Source organism: Otolemur garnettii, unplaced genomic scaffold (genome assembly GCF_000181295.1).
Source record: "Otolemur garnettii isolate 467f Iridium unplaced genomic scaffold, OtoGar3 scaffold00039, whole genome shotgun sequence".
Classification (NCBI taxonomy): domain Eukaryota; kingdom Metazoa; phylum Chordata; class Mammalia; order Primates; family Galagidae; genus Otolemur; species Otolemur garnettii.
Genome location: NW_003852434.1, coordinates 9910850 through 9928110, shown reverse-complemented (window position 1 = coordinate 9928110; position 17261 = coordinate 9910850).

Below are 17261 nucleotides of genomic sequence, written 5' to 3'. Positions count from 1 at the left end.
CCTTAGCCGGTTGAGCTATAGGCGCCGAGCCATTATTTTTGTAATTCTCTCAGTAAAGTTTTAAACTGTTGTATGTAGGGGTTTCTACATATAATAATCTTGTTAGGATTATTTTTAGGTATTTAATATTTTTGATTGCTATTGAAAGTGGAATTTTAAAAACTAATAAAGATTGTATATACATTTATCTTGTACAATATGATGTTTTGAAATATATTTACATTAAGAATGGCTAAACTGAGCCAGTATATATACATGACCTCACATCTTCATCATTTTTTTGGTGGTGAGAATATTAAGAATCTATTTTCAGCAATTTCAAGACTATAATGTTGAATTGAATATTTTAAAGTAGTTGTTATTAGCATGTTGGAAAGTCCTTGAATTTTTGTATATGTATTTCATAAATGTCCATCTTACTGAATTTTTTTATTACATCCATACATTTTTCCAATGAATCTTTCAGGATTTTCTTTAAATCATATTATCTTCCAAAAAAGATCTCTTCTGCCTTGCCAGTGCTCAGACCTCATATCGTCACGTTCAGTTTTGTTTCATGGCCTTGGTTAGAATCACCATGACAGCATCCGTAACAGTTGTGATACTCATTTGACTTGAATGGAAATATTTCTACTGTTTTGCTATTATGAGGAATGTCATCTTCAATTTGAGATTTACTTCTTCAATGTATTAAGAAATAAGCTGTTTATTCAGTTTGAAATGTTTAAATCACAACTGTATCTCTTTATCTAATGTGTTTTTGGCCAATGATTAAAGAGAATATATATGTCTTCCCATTTTTGCTTTTTTGTGTGATTAAACAATATTAAGATATTGGACAATAATTGAATTCTTTTTAAGGCATCTTACTTGGCCACAGCAGAATTTTGTTTTGTAGTTTTATAGAGATTTGATATTGTTACCAAATTTTCATTTTATTTTTTTACTAACTTGTTAATAATGTTTTTCTGTGCTGTAGAACAGACATGATCAGTTCCTGAACAGATTGGAAGAACTTACCCATAAAACTGTCTTTGGGAATTAAATCTTTGGAAACCTAAAAATGTACTTTTTTGATTTTTCTAGAACTTTTGTGTCCTCAATTTTGGTCATTTACATATTTTTTTGTAAAGTAGTCAATAGTATAAAGGTTTTCAAATTAATTTTCATAAATTTGTTCACAGATAATTTCTTTCATAGTAATAATTTCAAGTTTTCTATGTCTTAACGTTGATAATGACCATTTTCATAGAAAATACTGGATTTCACCAATACTTGATTGGTGACTATTATGTTAAAGTATGTATCTTAGATACAATAAATGTACTCTTTTTAAAGTCTGATGAGTTTTGACAGTCACATGACCACAACCATGGTTAAGATATTGACAGTTCCATCCTGCCAGTAATTTCCTTTTTACCTCTTTTCAGTCCTGAGCCCTCATCCCCGATCCCCGACCCTGGGTAACAACTGACCTACTTTATGACACTATAAACTAGTTTTGCCTATTCTAGAATTTCACAGAAATGGAATAGTTTAGTATATATTATTTTCGGTTTGGTGTCCTTTATGCACCATCATTTTTAACAAGATAAAAATTAGAACTGTGAATTTTCTCTTCCCCTAACTTTGTCTCGGAGAGAAAGGGTAGCAGGTGCCAAGCCTTTATATAAAATCAGAATAAAGTGTGATTTTTTAATGTGCTTGAGATCTTGTCTTATCCAAGTTCACTACTTGTTTTATGAGGATGTTTTATTTTCTAATTTGATTGCAGATTCCTTTTTGGGCAGGTACTTTATCTCATCATTTTCTTATATTCTCTCACAATATAGACTTTGAATATTTGTTTCTGCCTTGCTTTGCAAGGGTTCAGGCAAATGAGCTAAAACTATTTCAAGTGTGTGATACATTGTATTCATGATACAACAGTGCCTTGAAGAAATTCTGTAAACCCTATTAAAGAATTAATTATGTAAGACGGAATTTATTTGAAAATAATTAAAGATGTCTGGAGGTTTTCATACAAAAAATAAATATTTTTAGAGATAGGGGTCTTGCTCTATTTTTGAGGCTATACCGCAATGGCAAAACTATAGTCTTGAACTCCTGGGCTCAGGTGATCCTCTTGCCTCAACCTCCGGAGCAGCTACATGACATTATATTGTAAAGGTGTTGTCATGTTATTATGTATATTAGAAGCTAGTTCTATTTTATTGTTGAGTAATACTACATTGCATGATATACTACAACTTCCTTAGCAACGCCCTTGTTGATGGGCAATTTGAATGTTTCCAGTTTTCAGTTATTACTTATAAAGTTGCTTGTAAATATTTGACTTCAAGTATTTCTGTAAGTGTTTCTTCACATCTAAGTGGAATTCCTAGTCCATGTGGAAGGTATAGGTTTACCTTTTTAAAGAAATTGCCAAACTGGTTTCTGGAATGATTGTAACATTTCAGTTTCCACAGGCACCTACATTAGTGTGGCCGGTGCTGCATGTTACCACAAACACTCCATATTGTCGTAATTATCTGGCCATTCTAGTGATGATTTTGGTTCTAATTTGTATTTCTCTAATGACTAAAAATGTTGTACATCTATTTTACATTCAGCTGTATAAACGCATAATTGGCATAATAAACTATAAATATTTCAAATGTACAATTTGATGGGTTTTAACGAATGCACACACTCATGAAACTGTCACATGATCACGACAATGTACGCGTTTATACCTCAAGAGTTTCCTTGTGTTCCTTTGAAATTCTTTTTTTCTTCCTAACCTTTCTCCCCAGGCAACCATTGATCTACTTTCTTTCACTATAAGTAGTTTGAGTTTTCTAGAATTTTATGTAAGTAGAAGAATATGCTTTTGTTTGTCGTCTTCTGTCAGAATAATAACTTTAATTTTCATTCACATTTTCATGTATATGATATAATAGATCACTCTGTTTGTGGCAGAGTGTATTCCACTGTGTGGCTGCACCACAATTTATCTCTCCCTTCCCAATGTTGATTGGCGTTTGGACTGTTTCCACTTTCTAGCTATTACAAATTAAATTTCAATGGACATTTGTTTTCCAGTATTTGTATAGACACCCACTTTCGTGTCTCTTTTTTAAATGCATAGGAGGAGAATGGGTAGGTCACGTGTTAGGTATCTGTTTGGCTTTGTAAGAAACTGCCAAACAGTTGATGAAAATTCCAGTTGCTCCGGGTCCTTAACCACACTTGGAAGGTCAAGTTCTTTAATTTTAGCATTCTAATTATTGAGGAGGGGTATCATGTTGTAGTTTGACTAATGATACTGAGCATCTTTTAAGTGTTTATTTGCAATCTGTATACATATTTTGGTGGGCTCTTTTTTTATTTCTAAGTTTTTTGCTCATTTAAAAAAATTGACTTGTTTGTTTCCTTATTGAATTTTGTGAGTTCTGTATATACTTTTGATGTAACTGTGTGATCTGAAAATATTTTCTTCTAGTTTGTGGCCTATCTAGCATCTTAACAATGTGGCAAAGCAGAGCAGAAAGGTACTTTTTGTGAAATCTAATTCATCAGTTTTTGTTGATGGATTGTGGTTTTGGTGTCATAGCCAAGACATTTTTTCATAACTCAAGTTTATGAAAATTTTCTTTCATTTTCCTCTACAAGGCTTACTGTTTTAACTTTTAGATTAGGTCTATAACCTGTTGTGAGTTAATTTTTATACGTGGTTCAGAGTTGGATGGAAGTTCTTTTTTTTGAGAAAAAACTATGAATAGCAAGAACAGCTACCATTTAATAAGGGTTTAATCATGTTAGAACCTTTCTTTTATGGCTTTCTAATTTAATTTCTTTGTATTTAGACAATGAACCTTTTATGACTTGAAACTTTCAAATTATTAAACTTTTTTTTGCCCTGTGTATGGTTTTATCTTGATAAATAATCCACAAGCACTTATAAAGAATGCATTTTGTGCTGTTGTTGGGTAGACTATATTATAAATGCCAATTACACCAATTTTATTGATATCATTGTTCAAGTTTTCTGTGTCCTTAATAATTTTCTGTTTACTTGTTCCAACAATCATTCAGAGAGGAGAATTAAAATCTGTTATGGTATGATAATTGTAGGCTTGTCCATTTTTCCTTGTAGTTCTACCAGTTTTTGCTTTTTAAGCTCTGTCCCTGGGTACATTAACGTTTAGAACTAAGTCCTTTGAATGAATTGACCTCATCTTTATAAATGATTTCCTCTGTCCTTGGTATTATTGGTTGATCTGAAATCTACTTTGTCTTGTATTAGTAGAGCAACTTTAGCTTTCATTTGATTAGTTTTATCATGGTATATTTTTTTCTTATCCTATTACTTTTAACCTACAGTGTCTTTATATCAGAAGGGTGGTTTTCATAGGAAGCCTCAAGTTGGGTCTTATTCTATTTTCTCTGCTAATCTCTGCCTTCCAGTGGTTAGGCCATTTTCACTGATAGGGTTGATTTTAATTATGCCTTGTCTGTTAGTCCTGTCTGTTATTTCTTTCTCTTTCCCACGTGTGCTTTCTTTTGTATTAATAGAGATGTTTTAGTGATTCAATGTTATCTCTTTTTTATTGTCACTTACAACTATTTGTTTTTATGATTCGGTAGCAGCATTAGAATTAATAGTTACAACATTCACCTGTCACCGTCCATCTTCAAGTGCTATCAACTTGATGTGTACTGAAAGGAACGCTGACCCCTTAAGAACAGCTTTTTTCTTACTATAACTTTAAGTTCATCAGTCTTTCATCGTCCACTCTGTTACGCTCATCATTTATTATATGTTTTCAACTCTGGAAATTCCATTGAGTCCTTTTTATAAATATAGTTTCCATATCTTAGCATGTTCAAGTTTTCCTCTGTTGTCTTCTGTATATTGAATACAGTTATACTAATTGTTTTTATTATATGTGTATGTTCTTTAATTTGTGTCATTTATTTGGATTCATTGATTTTTTTCCTTCATTATAATCCTTTCTTTGCATACGTTTTAATTTTTCATTTGAGGTCAGATATTATGAATTTTAGCTTATTGTGTCATTCCAATAAATACTCTTAAACATTTATGCATCTGTGCTGTGGTTACATTACTTAAAAATAGCCTGGCTCTCCCAACTCTTGCTTTTAAGCCGTGTTGGGCATTGAGTCTTTGGCTAATTTTTCCCACTGTTGAGGGAAGGAAAACCCTTATAAATTCTCTACCTACTCACCACCTGAAGTGGGAAGCTTTATACACAGATGGGGACAAGCATTGATTCTGACTCTGCGCTGGCCCCAGGGATTGTTCCTTGTAATGTTTTGCGATGTTTTCTCTCCAGATTTTTGGTGGTTTGTTCTCATAAATCCTGAATGCTAAGGGAGGACCGTCTTTAGATCTTTGGAACGTTCTTTCTTTACAGCTTTCTTTTCTCTTCTTTGTTACCCGACCCGACCCTCGACCCTCGACCCTCGCTGGCTTGGCAGAATTCCCCGCGCTTCCAACTTCTTCCCTCAGCTTGTGGAGTCATTTGTGTCTATCTGATTTCTCCTTCTGTGCGCCCTGAGCGCACCACGTCCTGAACAAGTTCTCCGGGTGGTGTTGGAGCTATCATAAGGCTAACCTTGTCAGGTAGCAAATCTTCATTGCCTGAGTTTCAATGTCTTGAATACCATTGTTTAAGAATTCTGTTCAATTCTTTTAGTTGTTCAGGCATGAGGGAAAATGTTTCCTCTTTAATTTCATCCTGTCCAGATAAGTTCTGTTGAATATTCTTTCTGTCCTTATTGGTTTCATTTATCTACTTTATGAAATGGCTTGTCAATATTTTGCTTATTTAAAAAATTAGGTAATTCTTTCCGTACTATTATGTTGAAAGCATTCTTCTTATATTTTAGAAAACTTAATACCAAAAGTTTAGTATCAATGAAGTCCAATTTATCATCTTTGTTTTTAGTAGTAATTTTGTATCCCTAATATAAAGATTATGAAAATTTTCTCCTATATGGTTTTTTTTAAGAAACTCTGTAAATACATTGAAATGCTAGATACATTTCAGGTTAAGATTTCTGTGATGTAAAATGTGAGGTTCACTTTTTCGCCTTTTGATATTAAGCTGTTCCAGCATTCTTTGTTAAACAGACTATCCCTTTGCATTAAATAACAGAGGCACTGTGGTTGAAGGTCACGTCCTCTGTGTTTATTTTTCTGGACTCACAGTTCTCTACTATGGTATGTTGTGGCAATATCACCTGATATTGATGGGATCACTGATTCCTGATGGGAAATCAAGAGAGTAAATCTTGAAATGAGATAGTGTATTGCTTCCAACTTTGTTCTTTTTCAAAATTATTTTGAGTGCTGTAGGTTATTTGTATTTTTGTGAGTTTTAGAATCAGCTTCTAAGTTTCCATAAAATAGGTCTAACTTGAATTTTGTCTGGGATTCTTTCAAATGTATAGATCAATTTAGGAAAATTTACATTTAAAATATTAAATATTCAGTCTATGATCATGGTATATTTTCTTAATTTCTCTCAATAATGTTTCTGCCAGTCTAACTTTAAGGGTATTTCATATATTTGTTGAATTTATCGTTAAATAATTCATGTTTTAATGCTATTATAAATAGAACTTAAAAAGTTGTATCTTCAATTGTGCATTACTATCCTTTAAATATAGAAATGACTTTTATATATAGCCATTGTATATTGTGGTTATTAAATTCATTTATTAGCCATATTAGTTTATTCAGATTCTGTATTATTTCCTATGGACACAATCATCTCATATGCAAACAAAAATAATTTTACTTTTACTTTTTTTTGAGACAGAGTCTCAAGCTGTTGCCCTGAGTAGAGTGCCATGGCATTCTAGCTCACAGCAACCTCAAACTCTTGGCCTCAAGCAATTCTCTTGCCTGGCTTCCCAAGTAGCTGGGACTACAGGCACCTGCCACAATGCCTGGCTATTTCTTGACTGTAGCTGTCATTGTTGCTTGGTGGGCCCAGGCTGGATTCGAACCTGCCACCTCCAGTGTATGTGGCTGGTGCCTTCGTCGCTTGAGCTACAGCGCCGAGCCACAATTTTACTTTTTCCTTTCCAGTTTGTTTTTCTTGTCTTGTTGACCCAGCTACGGCCTCTAGGATAGTATTATCTAGAAACAGTGAAGGAGGATTTCCTTGCATTGTTTTTAATCTTAGAGAAGTAAGTGTTTACTCTTTCAACACAAAGTATGATGTTAGTTGTGGGTATTTTATAGGTACTCTCTGTTACTTAAAGAAATTCCATCTAGTCGTAATTTCCTGATCGTTTTTTAACAAGATTGTGCATAGAATTTTGTGAAATGAATTTTCTGAAACCCTACTTGGCCTTTCTGTATTAAGTTTTTTTCAGTGTTACTGGATTTCATTTCTTAATTAAGAATTTTTTCCATCTATATTCTTAAAAGTCCTTGGTATGAGATGTCCTTATTTTTGTAATATTTTTGCTGGTTTGGTATCAAGGTAATACTGGCCTCCACCAACCCACCAGCTTTACTAAAGCGTGACTTAAATTATATATATTTCAGGAGTACAGTGGGATGTTTTTACAGATGGTCACCTTCAAAGTCCTCCCTTTGGCCATCTGGTGACTGTAGTGATACTCAGCAGTGAGGCATGTAGCACTTTTTCTAGGATGAGTTTGAGAACATAACTGTCTGACCTTCATATGATGATGGCTCTGATGGCCGTTCCAGAATGAGTGTTCCAAAATTGCTCTTAGGGTGGGCTAGGCCCTGCCATTGGTGCACAGCTTCCCCAGGGGAGTGCCTTGAAGGTGATTGTAGTGGTACTCAGCAGTGAGATGTAGCACTTTTTCTAGGATGAGTTTGTGGACTTAATTGTCCAATCTCATATATTATATCAAAATATACTTGTGTATTTAGTATGACATTACATACTGTTTTAGCTGCATCCCCGAAATTTGGGTGGTGTGTGTTTTCATTTTCATTAAAGCCAAGTATTTCATAATTTCCCTTTTTGTTTTCTCATTTGACCCACAGTTAGTTAAGGAGAGTGTTGTTTAATTTCCAAATGTTTGGGCATTTCTGTTGTTTAAAATGGATTTCTAATTCGATTGTATGCTGGTTGCAGTACATACTCAGGATTATTTAACGTGTGCCTTCTTTCTATTTTTTACCTCTTTATTTTTAATCTGTATCTTTACATTTTAAGTGCTTTTCCTGAAAAATGGTTTGGTCATCCTTTTTTATTCAGTTTGAAAACCTTTGCTTTTTTACTGGAAATTTTGGATAATCTCTATGTAATATCATTATCAATGTGCTTCAGTTTAGATTTATCATTATTCTTTTTGTTTTCTTTTCTCCTCTATCTTCTCTTTTTCTCTTTTCTTTTTTCAGCTTTCATTTGAACTTGTTTGAAAATTCTATAAGGTTTATTTTTGACTGTACTTTTGGATTATGAACAAAATGTTTTATTTAGTATGTACATTATTTACCTTTTATAATCAATTTTCAAATACTGCTACTACTTCATATGTATTGTAATAATCTTAGATCTATATACTTCAATCTCCCTCCTCCAATCCATTGTTCTATTGTTGCCATACAATTTTTTCCACATGCTATAAACCTCAAAATACTATATTATTTTTCTTTAAACATTCATTTATCTTTTAAAAAGCCACAAAATAAATGTCTGTTATCATTACCACCTATGTACAATTTTGGCCCTCTTAAATTTCTTTGTGTCTGTTGAACTTTCCATATAGTTTTACTTTCCTTCAGCCAGAAGAATTAAGTTTGACATTCAAACTTAATTGAATGTAAAAAGTTTGAAAGTTTGATTTTCTCTAAAGTATAAAGGGACCATTCATGTTCAAGGACATGAACAGTTCTTTTGTTTTCGTTTCTGAAGATTTCTTTTTGCCAGATTTACAATTTTGGTTTTATTATTAATATTTTTTTCTTTCAGTATTTTAAAGATTCTATTTCATTGTCTTTTGGAGTGCATTGCTATTGATGCTTGAAGTTATCTTTATCTTTGTTCCTCTGTTATTTGGAATGTTTTCTTTTTCCATACTGACTGCATTTAAAATTTTATCTTTATAACTAGTTGGAACAATGAGATTCTGATGTGTCTTCATGTGGTTTTATCTATTATTATTCTGCTTTTGTTTGAACTCTTAGAATTAAAAGTATATAATTTTCACCAAGTATTGGAAAATGTTGACAATTATTTCTTCAAGTATTTTGTCCCCGGTGCCCCGAGGCCTGCTAGATTAGAAACAAAATAATAAACACAAAGAAATACCTATGATTGCTATGATATATTTCTCATTTTGGTAAATAATAGCAAAACAACTATAATTTAATATTGCTTTATGACCTTTGCAAATCGCTTTTACCTATATTTAATATGTTACAATTGTGAAATAACTGTGAAAATGACTCCATTTACTCTGTCTGCTCATAATCTAATTGAGGGTAATATACACAAAGAAGACATCAGTAGCATGTTGTGGTAAGTTCTGCAATGGACATTTTTCATTCCGCAGTGTGGGAAAGAAAAACAGAAAGGACTAACTGTCTCGCATTGGGGTGACCAGCCAGAGAAGGGTAGTGACATCTTAGCTGGGTATTAAAGAGTGACCGTTAAGTATTCTTATTAGAGAAAGAGGGAGAGAGATAGTTACATGGAAAGAAGAGCATTTAAAAAGGCTTGGAAGTTTAAACAAACCTTATGGTTTAAGAAATTAAAAAGCTATTTGCTGTAGCAGAAGCTGAGGACAAGAGCTTGTGAAGAAAGAAGTGTTAGATGAATAGGGTGGATCCAAATTGTGAAGGCCTTTGAATGCTACATTAACAATTTAGATTCTGAAATAGAGATAGGGCAGTATATATTGTACTTCCTATTTATGGTGATTTATTAAAATATTAAGAGAACAGTGACGCAATCAAAGGGGCACATAACAGTGGCATATTTAAGCAACTTTGACACTGAATTAGTCACAGGGGTTCTAAGGAAAACAGAAAGGACTTATAATTTTCCTTCCTCAATTTTATGTAAATAAATAACTATGTAGTAAGCTTTCATTTACAATTTTTACAGTCTTCTAAGTGAGAAACTGTGAGAGATAAGCTCAAAACTGCCTTAGTCTTAATCACCTGGGGTAGAATTCCGTCTTGGCCTTTTGAGTTTGTGATATTTGGGATATCAGTGACTTTTTCTTAGTTCAATGATTTAATTTACTGATCCAGGAAGGAAATACCTGACCTGTCAGAATTCTTGCCAGAAGATTACCTAGGGAAATATTATATTTTTCAATTCCAGCCTCTATCCCTTTAAAACAGATAATTTAGTGTAGAATAAAAAATCTTGAAAATTAATGGCAATTTTGAAACAGAATATTTTGTCAAAATCAAATTCATTTCATTAAATGCTTGAGAAGAATGCAGCGAACAAATGAGGTATGAATAACTGTAGAATGGGACAATTACCACCTCAGAAACAATATATTTGTAAAGTTAATTCCTCTCGAACATGAACAGTCCCCTTACACTTGACCCCTTTCTATTGCCTCTTCCATGCTTGAACTCTCCTTGAACTTTGAAGATCCATCTTGAGGGTATGATATGGCCATCTCTTTTGCATCTGGTTATTTTAGCTCCAATTTGCAGCCCTAAAATGGCAATTATGGTGATATATTGCTCAAGTCACCCGACATGGATTAGTATCGGAATCAGCACATTTATGCCCAGGAGTAGTGAATGGAGACTGCAGCTAGGATTTTAAATGACTTGATTAATTCTGAAACAACATTTCAGAGTCCATTAGGTCCAGCAGGTGTTGGGGTGCAGACTGTGCTTTTTCCCTAAGCAGCATATTTGATTAAAGTGCCAAAGTATTTTGGATTCATACGTTGTCTTTCTCGGTACAGTTTCCTTTCACTCCGTTAAATCCCTTTAACACCCACCACACCTCCTGAAAGCGACCCTCTGCTGCCGTGCCTCTGCTAAGTTCCCCCGTGGGTGTCCTTACTGACTCCCAGCTCTGTTTGAGCAACTTAAACAATGTGTTCCCTTCTTGTTCAAGAAGGCATTTACATGACAGAGTTCTAAGTACCCACCCCCCTTTGCTAAAAGCTCCTGCTGTTTCAGGTCAAAATAAGGCCAATTGTGCTGTTTATCCTTAAGGGCCATTTCATCAGCTACTCATGTCAAGGTTAGAAATGTGTCTGGTTAATGCCTTGGTTCGATGCTTTCTTTAACTACTAAATATACATGCCCATGACATTATGTTTTCCCGCTCTGACCTCCACCCCATCTGGATGTCACTGCTCTAATAAAACTGTGTAGGGCTGGCTTTTTCTCGTTCTGTGGGGTTTTAAATTCCTAGGTTCTTTGTTGATTTTCATGTATTCTAAGGTGACTTTCTTTAAAAAATTCTTACAATGGGCTATTCATGCATCATTACTTCCAATTCTTTTCTTTACAACGTAAAGAACATAACAATGGGTCTGTAGTACAACATTTGTAGAAAAGCCTTAAAAAGTGGTGCTGCGACTTGTTCTGTCATCTGTTCCCCTGGCCTAACATAACATGTCCTTAGGAATATTTATCCATCCCTCTACTTAGAGCTTTCTATGATTATGAATACAATAGTATACAATAATATATAACACAGTAATAATAAAAAATATATAAATAGTATTGTTAGTGATAACATATGCTATCTACTCAATAAAGATTTTTAATTGCATTGAATACTATGCTCTTGGAAGCCAAACAAAGAGCAATCATATCATCGTCAGCTGCAGTTAAAGCTGCCTTGCAAGTATATAATGTAATGAGACTATGGCAGGTATAAAAATTGTGTGGAAATAAGGACAGCATACTTGAGTATTAGCATCAGCTTTTTTACTACTGGCTGAGTAACTTGGGGAAGTCACATAATCTCTCCATGTGAGCTTTTAAAATTATTTGCTATGCCCAATTTACGGGGTTATTGAAAGGTTGAATAAAAGAATATGAATGAAAATATTTTGAAAACCATGTAGCAATAAGTATTGAGATGATTAAGGTGATAGTTCAAAGTATACGGCTATGTTTCAGATATGGTGTATTTATAGCAAGAGAATTAATGTTTGAGACTGAAATAAACTGGTAAAACTACGCTGCTGTCTGAAGTCCTGAGTTGTAAATTGATATATATATATATATATGAATTTATATATATGTGCATATATATAAAAGTACTTACTGATACAAATTTCCTTCGTAAGAAATTGATTCCAAGTTTAGCAGTAATGATTCACATTTTTATGTTTTACTAAAAGTAGCATAGTATAAAAATAGAATCAAGATTATTTTAGTGTTGAAACTTGGAAGCTAAAATACTTAATAATTTTCTATATGGGTTTTTAGGTTGATATAATTTCATAGGCTAGCTCGTATTATAGTTCTCTAATACATGGGCTTAAAAATGGAAACTTTTTCTACTCTGTTCATCTCTTTCTTCTTGCAAGTTTTGAAACATGTGAGAGAGAGGACAAAGGAACCAGACAACCAGAAATCCTTCTTACTCAGAACAGCTTAAGTGAGTGTGTATTGCTTTAGATTTGTGGTCAGAGAGGGCTTGCCAGTGTATCCCCTAATTTGAACCTATCCCTTCTTCCAGAATTGAGGGTCCACCTCATAGGAGGAAGACTGCCCTGCTAAGGTATCACACCGGGGAAAAGGTATCACACTGGGGAAAAGGGATCCACCGGGGAAGTGGCCCAGTTTGCCTTCAAGCTTCTCTTTAAGAGAGGGACTTAGAAGATGCTGAAACAAATGTATTCGATTACTTCTCCCAAGTTTATCAATTACATCAGCCACTGTTCTGATGAAAGGGGGAAACCAGGGGAAGGCTGAGGCATTCCCTGCTTTGCTTTTTGGAGAATAGTGTGGAAATTTCCTTCGCTAGATGGAAACCGGAGTAAACGTCCTTGGTGCATCATTACCACGTGTCACCTAAGTGAGCGAATTCCCAACAGCAGACCTGCAGGCTACTCCGCTGGGAGTAGCCAGAGCCTGCTGAACTCTCTGAGGAGGAGACGAGGGTCTGTACCTCTCCCAGAGCCCACCTAGCAAGCCCGCCGTAGTGCTCATGTAAGGAAATCAAGAAGTTGCTTAAAAATTGATCTTACTTTTCCATTAGCCTTTCATCTCTTTTCCGCTTTCATTCCAGAAAACTAAGGTTGTTGATTTTAAATGGTAGATGATTGGGTACTTTAAATGTCTTAATAGATGTCAATTGTGAATCGATCAATCACTGTTGAGATGGTTAAAAAGAATTAAAATATTTTAGTGCATGATATTTTGTAAATGTCATCATTTCGGGATTGTTTTACTTTTCTAGGCAACACTTACTTGGGTAGGGAGAAAAAGAGACTAATTGAATTTTGCAAACCTTGGTTGAACAGCTATTATGCACAAGGCACTGTTCCAAGTGTGGGGAAAATGTAAAAAGACTAAGTGAGACATAAATGGTTCCTACCCGTAGGATGTGAACAATTCCATCCATAGGTGTTTATAGATATAAAGGTGTCATATGGAGTTCAAAATAAAACAGCACACCTTGAATTGCCTAGATTGAGAACAATGGGAAGGAGACTGTGTTGCTAGAGGCATGTGTTCCAGCTGGAGGGAGGTGTATCTGAACAGACTGAACCACAGAACTCACCAAAGTGTTGTGATTATCCGGCTGGACAATAGGACCACGCCCCAGTGCCTGGGAGGAAGTTTTGAATAGCTTAGTCAGGCTTTGAGTTTGAATGGCTAGTCCTGGGAAGAAGCTTCTCAGGCCTTGGACGAGTGTCAGAGGGAGGGGGAAAACATATTATGAATACTTTATCCCTGAGCTTTAAGAGGGGAACAATGGGCTTCTTATTCCAACTGAATTCAGACAGCAAATCTGTTCCCAGTAGAGGGGAAACGCCATAGCTTCAAGCCTGAACATCTTAATGCAACAGGGAGGTTCCATGAAGAGAATCACATTACGGAACAGCATGCTGTCTTCCTGGATTCTTAAAACAGTTTCTTTGAACCCAATAAAGTTCATTTCATATTTCTGGTTAGAAGAGAAACATATTCCCCCAAAAATGTCAAACAGACCTCAAGCCTGCCTGGAAGACGACATTAGAGGCATAAATGCATGCAGGTTAGATGTTTTGTTTTTTACTTCAAAAAGATTCCTAGTTCCTAACTTAAAGAGTTATAGAATATGTATTTTTTAAATCATCTAGGAACACTCCCCACTTATTTTAGTCGTGCCTTCTCCTAAGTCATCTCGTAGGTAGTCACAGAGGCACATTACCTCCCCCACAAGCCGTGGTTTGGTACTTTATGTGATTAGAAAGTTGTTCTTTCTTTTCAGGTTGAGACAAAATTGACTACTTTATGACTTGTACTCAGTAATCCCATTTCTGAGACACTTCTTTAGACAAAGACCAAGCAAATCCGCATTCCTCACCTGCAGACGTCCTTCACATGTTCCTGCAACTTTAACATCTTCCCTCAGTTTTTCCTTTGGGCCAGTCATAGTCCGGTTCTTTCATTATTCTTTTCGTGACCTATTTTCCCAGGAGATATCTTAGAAATGATCTTTCTACGGATTGTATTCCATTACCATTGGTAACCCATATGTCCCTCCCACACACTGTTTGAAATCTTTCCCACACGTCCATTCCCATATAAGATTGTTGCAAAGTAACTTGAGGCCATAAATAAACGTTGGGCTTTTGCATGAACAGATGAGTACTCAGAGTTTTAAAGTTTGAGAGGGTTTCGGGAGGGAAAGTGGTCTGCTGTGTAGATGGTGGCTGTGTAGACCTCTGCTGATGCTGTTTGCCTATGAATCAATTTCAGAGTGGGCAGGAAAATATGGTAGTCCATTTTCTTAACATTTAGCAGTGAATTAGCACAAAACAACTGGTCTATTGTGTCTTATGTGGTGATGTCTGTGTACTTTTTTGTTTTTTTTTTTGAGACAGAGCCTCAAGCTGTCACCCTGGGTAGTGTGCTATGGTATCACAGCTCACAGCAACCTCCAACTCCTGGGCTTAAGCAATTTTCTTGCCTTAGCGTCCCAAATAGCTGGGACTACAGGCACCTGCCACAACGCCTGGCTATTTTTTTTGGGGGGGGGGTGTTGTAGTTGTCATTGTTGTTTGGCAGGCCTGGGCTGGATTCGAACCCACTAGCTCTGGTGTATATGGCTGGCACCTTAGCCACTTGAGCTACAGGTGCCGAGCCATGTCTGTGTACTTTGGATTTTGTGTCTACTCTTTATGGGTCAAAGCAGGAAAAAAAGTATTTCCTACAGATCAATGCCAAAAACGTCTCTGTAGAAAGGTCTTTCATTCTTCATTTAAGTTTTTTTGGTGTTTATGTATGGCACAGAGTCATTTCTCATTTGTCCGTTGTTTTCATTTTCCTTGAGTTGGTATCGCCTAAGAAATGAGGTACAAATACCAATTATTAAAATGGTGTTTGTACTGTATTTCACATGACTATTTGGTTGATCTTCAAGGGATTCAAACTTTAACTTGGATTATAACAACATAATTTGAAACTCTATCTTCCTGAGAGTTTCAAATTATGGAAGGGTTATTTAGGTGAAAAAAAAAAGTGTTTTTAAAATCTATTTCTAAGGGGGAGGATTATAAAAGAAAGTAAACGGGTGTTCTAGGTAGCTAGGGAAACTATTATACAGACTAGGATAATGCAGGTGTGATGCCGAGGGTGTGTAGTGCTAAGTTCATCGAGAAGCCTGAATAAGATGGTAGGACACTGGAGGGACTGTGTCTTAAGATGAGCGTCCAGGACAGGTGAAATGGCTCGTGCCTATAATCCCAGTGCTTTGGGAGGCTGAGGCAGGAGGATCACTTGAGGCCAAGAGTTCAAGAGCAGTCTGAGCAACATAGCAAGAGCCTGTCAAAACAAAAAAAATAGCCAGGCCCAGGAGTTCTGGGCTGAAGTGAGCTGTGATCACACCACTGTGCTTCAGCCTGGGCAACAGAACAAGATTTTGCCTCCTAAAATTAAACAAACAAACAAACAAACAAACAAAATTTCGTTTTTTTTGAGACAGAGCCTCAAGCTGTCCCCCTTGGTAGAGTGCTCTGGCATCACAGCTCACAGCAACCTCCAACTCCTGGGTTCAAGTGAGTCTCCTGCCTCAGCCTCTCAAGTTGCTGAGACCACAGGCACCTGCCTGAACACCTGGCTATTTTTTTTCCAGTTGCAGCCATCATTGTTGTTTGTTGGTCCCGGGCTGGATTTGAACCCGCCACCTTAGGTGTATGTGGCTGGTGCCTTAGCCACTTGAGCCACAGGCGCCAGGCCAAAAAAAAAAAAAAAAAATCTCTTATTAGAACTTCTACAACTGCTGCTTTTCCTTAAACTTCAGGGACTTGTTAACATGTTTTGCCTGAGGAAATGGGTAACTGAACTTTCACACTCTTGAAAGACTGGAGAGTGGGCAGACTTCATGCCTTTCTGCACCACAGAAGGACCCTCTTTTCAAGTCTGCGCAGAACTCCTCTGGAGCCTCCCCCAACAGTCTTCCTCAACCTCTGACCTGTGAGATACCAGTTGGATGTGTTCCTGTCTCTAATGAATGAGGAGGAGGTGGCAACATCCCATTCTCTATCACAGACTCAAAAAATCCCATTGAAATACTTTCTCTGAAGCAGAATTTGACCTTAGACCCACAGTGTCCTTTGTTAACATTTCTCACTGTGCTCTCTACTGAAGTGGTGAATTTTAACCCTAGGACCTCAAGAAAGATTTTCAAAATAAAGCACGGGGATATTCAAGTCCTAATTTTATTAATACTGTAAATTCCACTTCCCCAGAATTTCCAATTTTTCCCTGCCTAGCAGCATAAAGACAGTTAAAGGGACTTTTGGTGACATTCCCTTTGTTTAATGAAGCTTGGAGTTATGGGCAAGTGCCTTGAACTGCCGTTATTATCTGCATGAGTGAATAAGGGCCGAGGGTCCAGATCTGTGCAAGAGTTTTATTGCAAATAGGCACATTGATCATTCATAATCAGTCCTACCAGGTCAGCAGTGCTGCAGCAGCAGGCTCTGAAACAGCTGACCAGAGGCCGGCAGCGCTGTCGGGTAATGTAATCTTCAAGCAGAATAAGATCTTCCTTCTCTTACTAATGCACGCTTATCTCCTTGCTTTTGGCTGACGGATAAGAGTGAAACCC